Source organism: Nuphar pumila, chromosome 12, assembly GCF_984573655.1.
Source record: "Nuphar pumila chromosome 12, dmNupPumi1.hap1.1, whole genome shotgun sequence".
Classification (NCBI taxonomy): Eukaryota; Viridiplantae; Streptophyta; class Magnoliopsida; order Nymphaeales; family Nymphaeaceae; genus Nuphar; species Nuphar pumila.
The window spans coordinates 24,815,649-24,831,933 of record NC_143260.1 but is presented as its reverse complement, the minus strand read 5'-3'; the positions used below and the strand labels follow the sequence as shown (position 1 = coordinate 24,831,933).

The window sequence follows — 16,285 nt, the reverse complement described above, 5'->3', positions numbered from 1 at the left end:
GCAACTTGGCTATGCTCTTTGTTCATGAAGGCGAGACTTGTTTATCTGACAACTAGATCAGGTCAGGTCGATATCCAACAAATATCATAACCCAAACCTGATCCACTTGTTACTTGGGTTCGGGTTCAGGTCGACCCAAATTATACTTGACTCAGCATCTTTTATACCTATACCTGATCAGATGTAGGGTACTCAATACAAAGCCTACCCATTGACAGTCCTAAACATTGGTCCGCTCCCAGTTTTCGGCATGACCCACCATCCATGGTAATCAATGTGCAGTATTGAGGGGTTTATCCCCTACTTGGGTGGGTACGGTGGACCCAGTCTGAATTCTGAAATCAATAGCAGCAATTTTGAGTCAAGTAAATGGTGCCCCCTGGGGAGGTGCGGTCCTACCCATACTCGGTTTGGTAAATAATTGAACAAGGCCTTTTTGTTTCTTTTTTTTTAGGAGAAGAAAAGTATAGGTGAAAATTATTAAAAGACCATTACTAGAGATCTATTGACTTCGTGGCGTGTTTGGGAAAATTGCAGCAAGCTGCCCAAATTAATTATCAGGTATTTACGTAAACAAGCCATCTTTTTTCTTATTGCACTTTCAAATTTATTAGCTGAATCTCACCGGTGCTAGTTTTATTTTACCAACTTTAAAATATAATTTTCTTGATAGTGAAATTTTAACACATTATACGTTTTTTGATACACATCAAAAGCCAACTTTGGAATACAAGCCCTATTAATTTCCAACTTTATCAAGGCCAATAACTCCTTCAATCTTGGACTCACATAATACATTGACAATCTGTCTCCATTGCCAATGGGCACAATAGGGTCTACCTATCGGTAGCACAGAACAAGATTCAACCAAAATCATATGATCAAAGGCAGAAACACCCATCTGTGCCGGCTCAATCCTTTTGTATTAAGTACTTGGTCATATAGAGACTGAGCTATTGTTTTTATACTCTAATTTGAAATAAAATTAAAACTCTTTATATTTTAGTCTTATGTTGTAGGTGGTTTGAAATGTGTATATCCCGTTTATTTGGATTTGATTGTTATCTTTAGTGTAACCCTACTCAAAGTCTTAACCATTCTTTAAAATTGTTTTCGCATTATAAGATTTGATTTACTTATGCTTATAAAAAAAGAATTAGTCTCAAAATTTCAATATTTGTTAGGGGTGTTAAAGGGACGCCTCCCTTGGGCTCCACCTCTTTTGATAGGGTTTGGGTCTAACTAAGGCAAGATCTTGGGCTTGCCTTAGCAGCCCAATTAGTTAAGGAAAGTGGGTGGGTCGACCATCCCTTCCTTGTCCTTTCTCATTTCCAAAAATCCAACATGAGTTAGATTTTTAAACTTTCCTTCTAGTTTTTTTTTTTCAAAAGTTTTCTTTTTCTTTTTTATTTTATTTCTTTCTTCTTTCTTCCTTCTTTGTTTTATTTTCCTTTTAATTTTTAAGTAGGTATGCAGGTTCTTTCTTTGCCTTGATTATCAATTCACAACTAGTTTGGACTCGAGACTTCCTTACCCAAGCCTTGATTCCAAATTGGTAAGTTTTGACTTTTCTTACCTTTTCTCTTCTACTTGATATTTTAAATGGATTTGGTTTTACTAAACCAAATTCCAACCAAAAGGTGTGGGCCCACATAGGGAGACATCCCACCTTCTTGGATTGTCCTACCATATTAATTAAATTAATAGGTTTTACTAATTTTGATAAATTCTCAAAAGTTTCAATTTGGATCTTAGATCCATTTTAGGTTTTGGATTTCATACTTAATCCAAATCCAGTTAGTTTTCAAACCTAATTTGGATCAAAACCTACATATCAAACCCAAATTTAGTTGAAAATAACTCCTAACTCAAGTTCATGATAAATTTTATTTAAATTTTAATTTACATGAAATTAACCCCGAGTTAAATTCAAATTTCATTTTAACTGTAGGTACAAATTCCAATTCACTTTGGATTAAATTTTGAATTAATGTACACCATTAATTCTAACACAAGCATATTTAAATAAATAAAAATTCATATTCAAGACATAAAATCATCTTTATTTATTTAAATAATTTGTCAAAAAATCTATGGGTATTATAGTTTCTATATCAAAAGTTAATTTATTCATTCTACTTTGAATGACTCATTATTGTCTTGTTTCATTAATTTGGTTACGACATATGACGAGGTTTTGGAGTAATGGATTTAAAATTTTTTGGATGAATGTATTTTAGAGATATGAAACATTTTTTTTTAATCTTTTTTTGTGTAGCCAAACTTGAATAAATCTTTTTATAAGCTTTATATATGAATAATGAACTTCCAATTCTTATGAGTTTATGTGATTTTAAAAACTTGGTGCTTTTAATTAGGCCATTTGTTTAAGACATGGACTTTGGCTCAAATTGAATTGAGTGTTGCACTACTAAGTCTTGACCTACATTGCATTTGTATGGTTGTCTATCGAGTTTGAATAAATTTGTAAACAATATGACACTGACCTAATTGTTATTTTCTCTGTTTGTTATCGGCACTACTGGTGATCCTTTCTTTATTTTCATGTTATTAGAAATTGTTGTCTGCATATTTCTAGTAAGGTAAGACTACATTGGATGCTTATATAGTTCTTGAGTCCTTTGAGGTATTTAGATTCAACTTGCTGAAGATATAGTGGAGGTTGCACTGCAAAATGCAAATAAAAAGGTGATCGAGATAAAGGAAAATTTGGATGGCATCATATCAAAATAGAAAACTTTTGAGGATAAGATCATGCAACTGCAGCATGAACTTGAAGAACAATTGGATTTAAAACAGAAGTAACTAGAGATAAATAATCATTGTCCCTAACTTTCTTGCATTTTTTGTTTATTGCCAGTCCTGCCTCCAGAAACAGTTAAATTTTTTTTTTTTTAAAAGCTCAGTCCTAGCTTAGCCTTGATTCCATATGAAATAGATTTTTATCCATTTTTGTAGCCCAGTCCAGCCTTGACTGCAGCAAATAGTTTGATTTGTCCATATGAAATAGATTTTTATTAATAATTTCAGCCATTTTTTATTTTATCTCAATTTTTTTTTCGGGGGCATTGCCCCCAAACCCCCAACTATCACACTAAATATTTTTTTTTTGCTACACCCCTGTTTGCCCCCTCCTCACATGAATCCTAGCTACGCCACTGGCTCAGATGGGTATCTGAGAGTTGAAATTTTGTACTAATGATGTTTCTTGGGGTTTCTCAGCTTGATTAGTAGGGAAGACATCCATATAATTGATCTTGATGCATGCTGCATTGCAGAAATATCTACAAATTATTTGGGAGAGCAATGGTGGAAGTGAAAAGTGTTCGATAGGCATTTCCAGCAACAAGATTGCAGAAACTTTTGCCACATATTCAATCTCAAGTTCTTAACGACCTATTAAACCTTCAGTAAGTCTTAGTAGATCTGATGATCTCTTGACTTGCTAAGGTTGAATATGATTTGCTCAGTAATTGAGTTCTCTAGTTCCTCTGGCATTTCACATGAGGGGTTTTATTTAGTTTTGTGTGCATGTTTTTAGTAAAATGGCATGTAGTACTGTTCTTGGTTGATGATTGCTTTTGCGTTGTCATGGCTGCTTGCTACTTAGTTTAAGAGGTTGAAGTAGTGGCATGTTGGTGGTAACTACATGTCAGACAAATGCTTCAAAGACTTTAATTTTAGAGATGGAGCTGGCTTTGTGGTTGTGAGCATCATTTTGTTGATTTTGCCTGGGTGTTTATAAATATTTTTATTCGTTTAGTTCCAATTGTCATTTCCTATTTCTTTGTAAATGTACCAGTTTAAGTAGGTGTTTTCTATTGCAAGTTTAAGATCCAAGATTGATATTGAGCAACAAATCTCTTCCTTTCTCTAAATTTCCTTTGGTGTTTTCTAATTCCTCTGCTTATGAAAACTACAACAATTAAAATTTTTTCTTTCTCTTTTTATTTGACATTTTATGTTTCTCTTTGAATGTTGTTGTAGCCTGTAAGTCTATGGGATAGAGCAACAAGCTTTGATTCCAGTGAATGCAGCTCTTTAAATTTGGCAAGACCTTCATTTTTGACCAAATGATGAGATTTGATCTAACAAAATCAATCTTCTTTAGAATTCTTTGTGCAGCCTAATTGCCGAGTTGGGAGTTTGCCACCAGGACGCAATCAAGTCCCGCATGCTAGGTGCACGCAACCACCAAAGTTCAAATTGAAAACGGCCCTTCCTTCGTAGTCGATTGTCATCCCATGTAATGATGATGGGGGCATGTTCCGAAATAGTGAAGCCCTCACTTGAAGCATGAGTCATGGCAGGTGTTGATGAAAGACCTCGAGAAAACAAATCTATCGAGGCACTTCATCACTGGCTGCAATTGATTGTTGGTCCAAGTAAAGGGACCCCCTCCATAGAGACGGCATGCAAGTCATTGGATAAGAGAAAATCTTTGAACTTGCGGGTGAATCTAGAAGCAATGAAAAGTATTATTGGAATCGGCTGTTGACAGGGTCGATTAGCTTAACATCTATGATCCGTTTAACTCTTTGTGATTAAATAATAATGAAACTTTTGTTGAACCATTTGCTGTTTGTGATGGCACTTTCTTCCCAAGCCTTCTCAAGGAAATGTTTGCTATAGCATGCTGTTTTAAGAGCCGAGCTCAAAAGCTACTTGAGTTGCACTTGGCCACAAGATTTTAGAAGTATTTGATATTATTCAAAAATAAGTTCTAAGGAAAGCATATAGAGCTGGTAAAAGAAGTGAAAGACTTGGTAACCTATGTTACAGTTAATGCCATTGCCTTGAGAAAGATTCATAAGAAATATGATAAGGTAATGATAATACAGTTAAATTCATACATAATCTGATTATAAAATTATAGTACTTTTATAAAAGAGTATGTGTATTGAGTTGTTGAATATCCCAAACAAATCTTGCTGCAGATTCACCAATCTAAGCAAGGGCAAGCTTTCAAATTGCAAGCTAGGAGTATGTCAATTGAGATCATTCTCCATGGCTTAATAGGCTTATTGCTTTTTATATAAACTTGAGGGAAACCAAGTCAAGTGTAAGGACAATTCCTGGATTGCTGGACAAGTGTTCAGTCAGGTTTGATGATGGAAAACCAGCTCTTTCATGTGTGTTGTTTGATTCTGTGCAGCTTGAGATCGACCCAACTTGTTTGATATGCTTGGTAAGCTGATGAATTTGATTTTACAAGCTTCTCTGGCATGGCTCTCTATCATTTCATTATCATCATTTTATTATTATCATCATCATCATTATGTCGTGTACACAAGTGAGTTATGAAATAAATGATCATACTTGAGAGTCAGCTGCAACTAAGCTTGTGGTTGATTTGCTCACAGGAACACTTCAGACTCATTGACAACTGACAAGTTCCACTGAACCATTAACTAGTAGTCTGCAACTTGACAATAATAGGCAACAATTAATAAAAGAAGGCTATCATGGAATGAGATAGAATCTTTTTCTGTAATTGGTTATCGGTGATGATCTTGATTTTCAAGTGGGCAGTTTATGGTCCTGGTATTAGCTTGCAGAGTCAGGGATTCTATACTTACTATATCTCTAGCATTAACAATCTAAATTTTAAGACTTCTAGCATGTTTAAAGGGGATACTGGAGACATTTTTTTCGGTCTATGGTCTTATTGTAATCCTAATTTCCCTTCTAGTGTTTGATTTGAAGAGTTCTGTTAGAAAAACATATTCAATTTGCTAAATAGAGATAAATGATATGGTGGCAGTAACTAGATATTGTATGGTACATTTTCCATCCTAGCTACGATCTTAAGCAAAAAAATTTACCTATATTTCAGGATACAATATTTGATCCAGTCTCCCCACATGCGGCCATATCTTACGCCACATGTGTGCTTGCTCAGCTGCATCTGGCACGTACAAACAGAGGGTACAAACCAGGGAGGTTATAAGTTTCCAAAAATGTCGATGGCTAGTTGATTTATTGAAGTTGATAGCTGATGAATTATACAAATATATATATATATATATAGGGATAACAAAGATGATGAACTCAAATTTAGCACTTTTAAAGCAAAAACCACTGCAGTCAGCTCTAGATCATGGGTAGGATAATTCCTTTCGTAGGTTTTCAACTGTCGTGATACATAGGCGATCACTTTGCCATTTTGCATTAATATGCAGCCAAAGTTGATACAATATACATTAGTATAGACAACAAATCCATTGATTTTCGATGACAAAGCTAATACTATTGCTATTGTGAGTTTCGTCTTGAGGTTCTGAAAGCTCTCCTCGCATTTTTTATTTCATTCAAACTTTACTCCCTTCCTTAGGAGTTTCGTCATAGTCATAGCGATTTGTGAAAAATCTTGTAGGAATCGCTTGTAATAACCTACCAGTCCGAGAAAACTCCAAACCTCACTGACATTTTTCGGTTGTATCCAATTCATTACAACCTTAACCTATAAAAAATACTTAAACTTTAATTTTCAAAAAAAAAATATGGTAAGCTAATTATAAATTTTTTAGTAGAGTTAGGCAATCACCTTTGCTGGATCCACCGAGACTCCATTCATTGAGATCACATGTCCTAAGAACATGACCTCGTCGAGCCAAAATTCGTATTTGAAAATTTTGGAATACAATTGGTACACTTGGAGGGTTTCCAAGATGATCTACAAATATTCTCGATGTTGCTCTATATTCTCAAAATATACCAAAATATCATCAATAAAAATAATAACAAAAGTATCCAGGTATGGTCTGAATACCCAATTCATCAGATCCATAAAGGAAGATAGGGCGTTTGTGAGTCCGAACAACATTACAACAAATTCATAATGTATATACTGCGTCCAAAATGTTGACTTTGGAATGTCTTCACTTTTTATTCTCAACTAATAGTAACCAAACCACAGGTCGATCTTTAAAAAGACTTTTGCCTTCTGCAGCTGGTTAAATAAATCTTTTATGCATGGCAATGAGTACTTGTTCTTCACCATCGCTTGGTTAAGTATTTTATAGTCAATGCATAATCTCATGGATCCATGTTTCCTTTTCACAAACAAAACCGATGCGCCCTAAGGTGATATACTTGGTCGCACAAAACTATACTCCATCAACTCCTGCAGCTGCTTCTTTAATTTTTCCAGTTTCGTTGGCGTCATCCGATAGGGTGCTCTAGAAATCAGCTTTGTACCTGACACCAACTCGATTATGAATTTCACTTCCCATTATGGAGGTAACTTTAAAAGTTCTTCCAGAAATACATCGGGATATGAACTGCAAGAATTTGGCTCAGGACCACAAAGAGTAAATTACATTGTTAAAGTACCTCACTCAAAGAAAGATGAATTTGAGAAATAGCATGGATGGACGATACAAAAAATGGAAACTGAAGATCAATCGTGTGTTTAGGATGACTGCATTCCTGAGAAGCTTGATGCGGCTTCGGTTTTCTCACAAGATAGTGGAACCATGCAGTGTAAAGAATAAAAGTGTGCAACAAGTCCCATAAATTCAAGTTGCAGAAGGCACAATTGCAGATGCCAAATTAGATGAATATTAGAGTATATTCGTTTAATCGAAGATAAATCCAAAATATTTAGTTGTTTAGATATTTGTAATCCTCGAGACATTTTTAAATTGTAATCATTTGGATATTTATAAATTGTTAATGCTATGTTTGTAGTTTATGTTATGTTAATGTGTTTTTTATGTATTATATTTTTTATAATAAATAATTTAAAACAAAACTGTTTAGGTTAGAAATAATGGCAGTTTTTATTGCCATTATTTGTCTAATGCTATGCCATTAGTGGTAGTGTGCAATTGCCACTGTTGAGTAAAAACTGATAGTTTGTAAGAGCTTCTATAGGGTACTTATAGTGGCAATTTAGACAACCCTTGTAGTACCAATGGCACCTCAAGACAGACCCCTAGTAAGACCTATAGTCACAATTATAAATCCCACTATAGGGTAACAATAGCAATTACCTAATGTTGCTATAAGTAACTTACAAGGGAAGTTATACTTGTTGCTGCAGATCAAAAAACATGTCACTATTACCAAACAATGACAACACCTACATCACAGCTACAAATTGTCGTTGTTTGCTTCAGTGGCATTCACACAAGGCTATAGTAGCAGTTTTTGACTGCCACTATAGCTATGTTTTGTTGTAGTGAGAGAGAAGGGAAAAAGGAGATGGTGAGACATAATGGGGTGGCTTCCACTTCAAGGGGGAAGTGCCTCCTTTCTTTTCATTAAAAAAAGTGTTTCCTTATTATACTTCAGATCTTCTTCTTATGCATCGACTAACCTTAACCACTATGGGCCCCACACACTACACCTGACCACACCAGCAAAACACCCTAAAGGTTCAACTTAAGATTCATAGTGTCCGACTAAGTCTATTTACACTTGACCTAATTATTCAACAACCCTTTTCCTTTAATTGACCTCGGTTGCTAGCACATGGTCATTTTTTAGCGTTTGACTACCCATTTCATCCTTGAACTTAGCCTAGCTCATAACCTCCCTCTCCAAAATGTTAGGGTCATTATTGTTAGCAGTTTGTCCAGACCAGGCTCCTTTATTGCTAGTTGTTAGGTTGGGGCGCATATATATTGGTACCCAACCCTCTCCTATTCTTCTCATCGTTCACAAGCTCTCTTCTCCTCTCTCTTTCTTTCTCATGAGCTCCCTTTCTCTCTCTCATCCTCTCCTATGACATCTCTCCTCCTATGCTCTCTAGCTCATATGAGCTCTTTCTCCCAAGTTCTTTTTTTGTCCCTCTTTCTAGTGGGTTCAAACTTTGATTTAATCAAGGCTCTGCCTTAGTCGAACCTAGGTACTAGCCTAATTTGAGCTCAGGTTCTAGCCTAAGTTGATCATAAGTCTACTTAACCTATTCAAGAGGCTATTCATGGTAGTTTGTGTTGAGTTGCTTAGTCTCACTAAGTGCAGAGCATGAGTTGACCTTCACAAGTAGGCGAAGACTCAGTTTTATCCTGAGAGCAAAGTTGCACAAATACCCAATGCACCATGGACTTGATCCTAGGTAGGGTAACTATCACTCAAAAGATAACATGTCTAACTTGTGTCTTTGAGCACACCAAGTTTAAGCTAAATTGCCATACCCACCGAGTGAATTTTTCTAACAACCTACCTGTTGTTACTTTACCTCTATGTATGTATGCACACAGAGACAGACACTAACCCACAGTTCAGAGGGTGTAGTGCCCACCCTGACACATGTTCCACAAGAATAGTGCTCAGGTCAGGGTGGGTACTGGTGCCCGACCATGTTCGTCAGTTTCCCACTCCCCTTGTATCTCAACTCACAAGGGGATGAGGCAGGCATTGGGTGCCCAACCCGAGTGCCCAAACTGACCCCACCACCAGCACTAGGCATTCTAGGGCCTCCATGTGCACCTTATTTTGCCTTCGTGCCTCTGCCCCTAACCCCACCCAGCATGCACGACAACACCGGTTGTCCCCCACCTTGTTCCTATGGCATGTTCCCCCTTTATTCGGACCATCCTTGCACGACTGACCCCACCTAGGCCCTAGCCTGTTCCATGGTTTCTGCCCTTGCCCTTCGCCCACCCTGAGGCTTTGAGCTTTTGGCTCAGTTCTGACCCCACTGACATGTGACCTATGGTTGGTGGTCCCTCTCTCTCTTTTTCTCTCTCTAGCTGGCGGCCCTTTGTCCTCATTGCGAGGCTATGACTACATAGTGGAGTGTCCCCTGTATGATCTCTCTCTTTGTCTAAAAACATCTCTTTGTCGAGACGAGTGCCCATTCTATCTCATCTTTCAGATAAGATTCTAAGTTTTTTTAGCAAAGTCATCATCTTGCTTCCTTTTCTTCTTTTTGTGGGTTTTTGTACAATTCTCAAGTTCTTTTTTTTTAAAGATCTATTTTTCTTAGTTTTTTCTATGTAATCGTCGGTTGAAGCTTGAAAATGAGATGTATTTATAATTTTGTATTATTAGACTGAATAGCTGGGCCAAAAAAAATGTATTCGTATTCTTGAGATTTGAGAATGAGATATAATTGTATTCTTATAATAGTTGGGTTTCAATTTTTTATTTGTTTAATAGTTGAGATATAAATGACATGAATTTGGATTATGCTTTTATGTTGCCATGTATTTTTTCTTTTTAATCCTTGATTTTGGTTAGAACTTAGAGTAATAGAATTTAAGGGTTTTTTCTTGTTTCTATTAGCATAGATGGAAATTTTAGTTTTTTTTTTCAATCAACATTATTTGTTTCAATTAATTCAATTTTTATTTAATTATTAAATACTTGTTACTTGTTAGTAATTGTTATTATATGATTTTTTTAAATTACCTATATCGAGAAGGATATATTTGACATCATTAGCAATGAATCAATTATGAATGATTTTCAAAATATGAAAAATGATAAGGCCAATTGTAAAATGCATTCATTAGAGTAGCTATTTTTAATTGTGAATGATCATCTTTGTTTTCAGTGGCTTATACTTTTTTTAATTATTTATAAAACATTTATGATGTCCTTTGCATATAATTTGAAAGATTAACTAATTAAATTGCTATTTATAAAACATTTATGATATTCATTTATGTTTGTGTTTGAACTTTGAATGTTTGGAAGAATTTATGAGCTGTGAATAAATTTATATTTTTAAGTGAATTGATGGGAAGGTTATGAAGTTACATGTTTAAATGTTTAATAGGCAAGTTAAAATTTGTGCGAATGAATTTCTAAATATTGAAAGTAAGATTCAAGTTAGAATGAATTCTATGGATGTTGTTAGACAAATTCCCTCAACCATGTTATCTAATCTATACTTGAAGACATACTTTGATTTTTTATTAATAATTGACTAGATGCAGTTGGACGAGTCACCGAGTGGAATGAGCCAACACATCGAAATGCATTTGTGCCCACCCTGACATAAATTCTTGGCTCCGCCCCCATACACACATGCATGTGTTCTCTTGTGCTAGTTTTCAAAACCTATGTAGCTCATGTCATGAATTTGCATCACATCAGCATTTCTTTAATTTAAACCTACTTTATTTTAAAAACACAAAGGTCAAAATTACAAATATAAAGATAAATTTATTGGGTGCAGACACTACAAGAAAAACTGTAATTAGCGACAAAAATTGTCGATAGATTTTTTCTGTCGCCAATTTGTGATGGATTAGCTAGAGAAAACTATCCATCGCTAAGATTCGATTTATTTGCGGTCTTAACAACGGAAAAAATTTCATCAGGAATCCGTCGTGAATTAGAGATGGCAAAATTCCATCTCAAATTCTGTCACAACTTCGTGACGACTCAACATTAGAAATTTTCTGTCGCTACTCCGTCACACATTTGCGACGATGTTTGCAACAAAATTTTGCCATCGCTAATTTGTTGCTAAATTTCTCATAAATCCCTAATGCGAGTCCCTTTTTCCTTTCTGTTTTGTCAATCGCTCGACCTTCGCCCGTCGCCCATCGTCGCCCTCCCGCTGCCAGGCGACCTTCCATCGCCCTCTCGATCGGGGCTCGGTGACTTCCGTTGGCCAGCCCGCCCGCCCGCCCGACGCACGTCGACCTCTCTTGCCCCTTCCTCTTCTTTCTCTCGTTGCTCCCCCTCTGGATTTTCTAGCGAGTCCCATCCGGCGAGCATTGAACGCAGGTAAACATTCCCCTTTCCCCTATGGTGTAGCCGCCTCCTTCCCCCTACGGTTGTCGAAGGGCCAGCAGAGGCCCAACAGCCTCTGTCGGGCCCTCCCCACCCCTGTGTAGTCCGCAGGGTGCTGGTAGAGGCTCCAATCGCCTCTTTTTCTCCGGCATGACAGGGGGCTTCACCTCTGTCCTTTTGAATGCCGATAGCCCCCCCCCCCCCTGTCATCTTGACTTTGCCGACAGGGGGCCCCCTGTCCTCTTGACTTTGCTGATAGGGCACCCCCTTGTCCGTTGTCGAAGAATGATCGGTAGGGGGAGAAGCCCCCTGCCCTTTTGTTTTCCCTGGCAGTGGGTGGTTCACCCCCCTCTCCTCGATAATTTTGGTAGAGGGGCGAAGCCCCTTTGCCCCTTGTCTGTTTTGCCAGGCAGGGGTGAATCCTCTTGGCATTTTGCCAAGGAGAGGGTGGATCCCCCTGCTGAAAAATTTAGCCACTGCAGGGGTGAGACCCCCCTGCCTCATGATTGATACGGGAGGGGGCGAGACCTCCTTGCCCTGACCTTACTGCTGGTAGGGGCAGCGCCCCTGTCTGTCTCGCTTTCACCAGAGGGTTGTGTCTCCCTATCCAGGCTCGTTTCAGACAAGGGGCGTCACCCTTCTTGTTATCGGGTAATAAACTTCATTTTAACATAGTGTCTCTTGCAGATTTCTCAACGGATCCCGCTTGTGCCCTGTCACTTGTGGTAAGTAAGTGACAAAAACAATGCAAATCGGGTAAATACCCGTGGTGACTAAGTGATTCATGTGCATCACAGGTTATTTAATTTCTTGGATGCAACACTTTTCTGTTCACACACTCACTTAGTTGTGGATATCTACGACTACTTTGATAGAGTTCGGAGATCGTGCTGAGCATGATTTTAATGTATGAGAATAAAAGTGTTCTTATTTTTGGAGTTCAGATTTCATGCTAGTGATGATAGTAGTTAGCGAAATATTGGAGTGTGTTTGTTGCAGGTACATGTATGGCATTGTTTTGATATGAATGATTTGAATGTATTGTAATGTTTGATGTAATTGTATCCATGCTTGCATGAAGTTACTTTCAATTTAATTATGACTTCCATATGAAATTGTATCATGAAAACATGCTTCAAATGAATGTATCATGTTATGAATAGTTTGCACATAAAAATATTAAGTTATCAATGCATGCATCATAGTTCTTATGAATGTATGACATTATATATAGTTTCTTTTATAGTTTTCTGAATTTTTAGAGTGTGTCAAGTACAACATATTTATTTATTCAAACTCAATTCTAGGTTAGTAGTTACTATTCAATGTATGCAGCTAACTTTTCATTAATATTCAATTAGTTTTGTTTGTTAGATTACGTGTTAGAGTAGGAATAATTGATGGCAAGTAGGTTAGCATTTTTTTTTAATTATTTCTATTCAGCCAAATAACATAGTTTTAATCTCTGTCGTCCTTTCTCAGTAGACAATTATTTTATTTAGTTCCAGCAGTTTTTAGTTCATTTTCTAGATTAGCTTAAAAATAATTCTTTATTTTTTTTTGTTTAGCCGAGTTATATGTGCTTTCTATTATTGCAATTTATTTAATTAACATAGTTGACACTCCTGGTCAAGTTGCAAGTTAAATCTAGTTTCTAATTGATTTAGTCTATTGTGATATTTTTTAATTCATGTTAAGGTTACTTAGTTTTTTTTTTACTTCAATCTACAATTTTGATTTAAGTTAGTCGTTGGATGTCAATAGCCGAGATGTATTTTGTGTTCTTTTGTCCAGTGTTTTTAGAGTAAATAGATTAGGTTAGGTATATTATTTCAAAGTTTGTTAATTAGATTAGCTCAATCTTGAATGTTGTACAACATGTTTTATTATTTGTCCTTTGGTTGTTAGTTAGTTATCAACTTTGCATTTAGTTTCATAGCTAGTTTTTATTGATTCTTTTTAGTCGGTTAGCATTATTTGTTAGTTAGTTTTTTTGGTAGTTAGTTCTTGTTAAGTTTTGTTACTTATTAATGTTAGATTAGTTAATTAGTTAGTCAGTCATATTAGGTTGATTTCTTTCTTGATTTTTTGTTAACTTAGTTTCTTGAATAAGTTATAGTTAGTTGTTACAAATTAGATTCTTATTTGTTCATAGTTAGTTTTGCTATTTCGTCTTTTAGCACTTTAGTTTGTTACAAGTTAGTTTAATTCATGATTTTGTGATTTTTAGCTAAAACTAATATTAAAATTTCTGTGAGTTTTTGTGTTCTATTTTGTGTTTCGTTTTTTGATTCTTGCAAGGAAGCATTTAGACGTGCGGTGAGCCCTCGAAAATACCCCTGAAGAGCCCTCCAAGGCCCCAAAAAGATGTCCTCAAAAGACCCCTCAAGGAGCCCTTCAAGAAATAGAAAAAAGATTGGTAAAGAAAAAGAAAAGAGATCATAACCATTGAAGAACAACAAAGGGACTAGAAACTCAAAGCACTGAAGACCATTTTATTTTATTTTAGCTTAGGCTTTTATTTTATTTAATTCAATTCAATTTGGATTTGTAATAAAGCACTTTATTTTTATTTGTTTAAGCCCTTCGATATGAGCGCACTCTTAGATAATTATTTAAGTTATTTTTATTTTCAAGGCAATAAAGAGTAGTTTAGCTTTTTTGTGGAATACAAAGTATTTTTCCTGTTCTCTGAGATCGATTCAGACTCCACCACTCGTGCGAGCCGATTTTTATTATTTGGTGTCCGGCTTTCACACTGCTTTTATTAAAAATATTGTTTGAAAATTCTATTTTATAAAACTCACACTATCGTACCTTGAGTGCCATTAATGCTTATTGCCAATGCCAAAATACAAAGCAGCACCTTCACCCATTTGCACCAATTTTTTCCAAAGTTCATGTGCTTCAAATGCGCAAGATGAAAGTCCCACCTCACCTTGTCAAAATCTTTAAAAAGATCTAGCTTAGGAAAGAAAGCCTTTTTGCGAGAGGAATGAATCAAATGAATAGTTTAATATGTAAGAACAAAACCTTCATGTAGTTTCCTTCCCTTGATGAATGCATATCGTTACCATGGCAGGACGCACAATCGATTCTAAAGAATACAGGCCACAATTACATTGTGTTTTGTGAGAAGTCGTTGGGGGTTCAAAGAGGAACGAATTTGACATGTTACAGACTGATGCAGTTTTTCAACTCTTTAATGGTGAGTAGGGCAGGGGTGGTGGTGTGAGGCATGTGCTACCCCTTAACGGATATTGGAGTAAGAGATATGTTCATGGTGTGGGTTCGAAAGGGACTGTTGCCACATGCATCTATTTGTGGTTTCTCAGGGAAGTGATCCTGGCCTAGTAAAGGAGATCGATTAGACTCAGTATAAGTCAAAACACATGAAGAAAGAAGAAAAGAAGAAAGAAGAAAGAAGAAAGGAAGAATCAACGTATGTGTTATGCATCGTGGATTTTCTTTGCACCACTTGCACATACGTAAGTTTTAGGCGAAGGAGTTTCTGTCATATTTGTCATGCTTCACGCGAGGTATTGTTTTCAAAACCTTCAAATTCTGTTGGTTCAAAGACGGGGCGGGGCCTCTAATTAAGGCTGTTCAGAATTTTTCAGCGTCAGGGCCTTCCAAGCCGAAGAACAACTATCGTACTTGGTAATGTGGGTGCTTCTGAGAACTCACATCATTATGCCCAGGCCCAGGTGACTGGTCTAGCTGATCGGAAGTAAGCCGGCTAGAAAAAAATGGCTGGCCTCCAGTAAGGTGGAATTTAATGCTGGGGTGTCTATCCTGGCTTGGGAAGGTCGACAACCACATTCAAAAAATGAAGAAGATTTGCATGTGGTTGAGCCAAAAAGGAATGTCGATTTTTTGGAATCATCATCATACATTTAAGGAGTCCCAAAATGTCTCTCCTCCTTAGTAGGTCAATGGGATTGGCCCACAATCCCTCAAAAGCAAGCAGTTAAGGTGCAGGGATAACAAGATTTTACTAAAAGATTTATATGGAAAGAGGTGGCGTGTTTGGGGGAAGCCAGGCTGGTTGATAAGTGGCATTTTATTCCTTTAAGTCTCTCCTCTCAAAAACAGTTTTAGCTCCTCAATTAATAACATCTCCCTATGATGAGGTAAGTAAAAGTCCCATTTTTCCCTTTTATGTGCTCTGTTTGCCATTTGGATCCCCCTCTATGGAAAGGGTTCCTGAAATGAAGGAGCTCACTTTGGATCCGGTTTCTCTAAATGAGGATCCACAACAAGATCCACTGTCCCAAATGGATCTTAGTCCAGTCATTCCTATTTAGGATTTCTGGATAGACCTAGAACTGATCTAGTGTTTGGATCCGGTTCATGAGGTGGTGCTTGACCAACAACCATGTGACCATCCGACGAGGGCTTGTGAGGTTTATAAATGGCAACCCCTTAATTCATATGAGGTTTGATGGAGATGGTGAAGACTTATTTGAGGACGATTGCACTTTCAAGAAAGTGTTGGATGTGATTAGGCTTAAGCTATCACCATCATTGTGTTCAACAATTATAGTGGAGTTGAAGGAGAAGGATG

The 16,285-nt window shown here is 36.7% G+C and overlaps 1 pseudogene; it reads left to right on the top strand.

Annotated features, from left to right (window-relative positions):
• The first annotated feature begins 4,324 nt into the window (after window positions 1-4,324).
• Window positions 4,325-15,089, top strand: LOC149820349 (putative E3 ubiquitin-protein ligase BAH1-like 1; annotated as a pseudogene).
• Window positions 15,090-16,285: the final 1,196 nt, after the last annotated feature.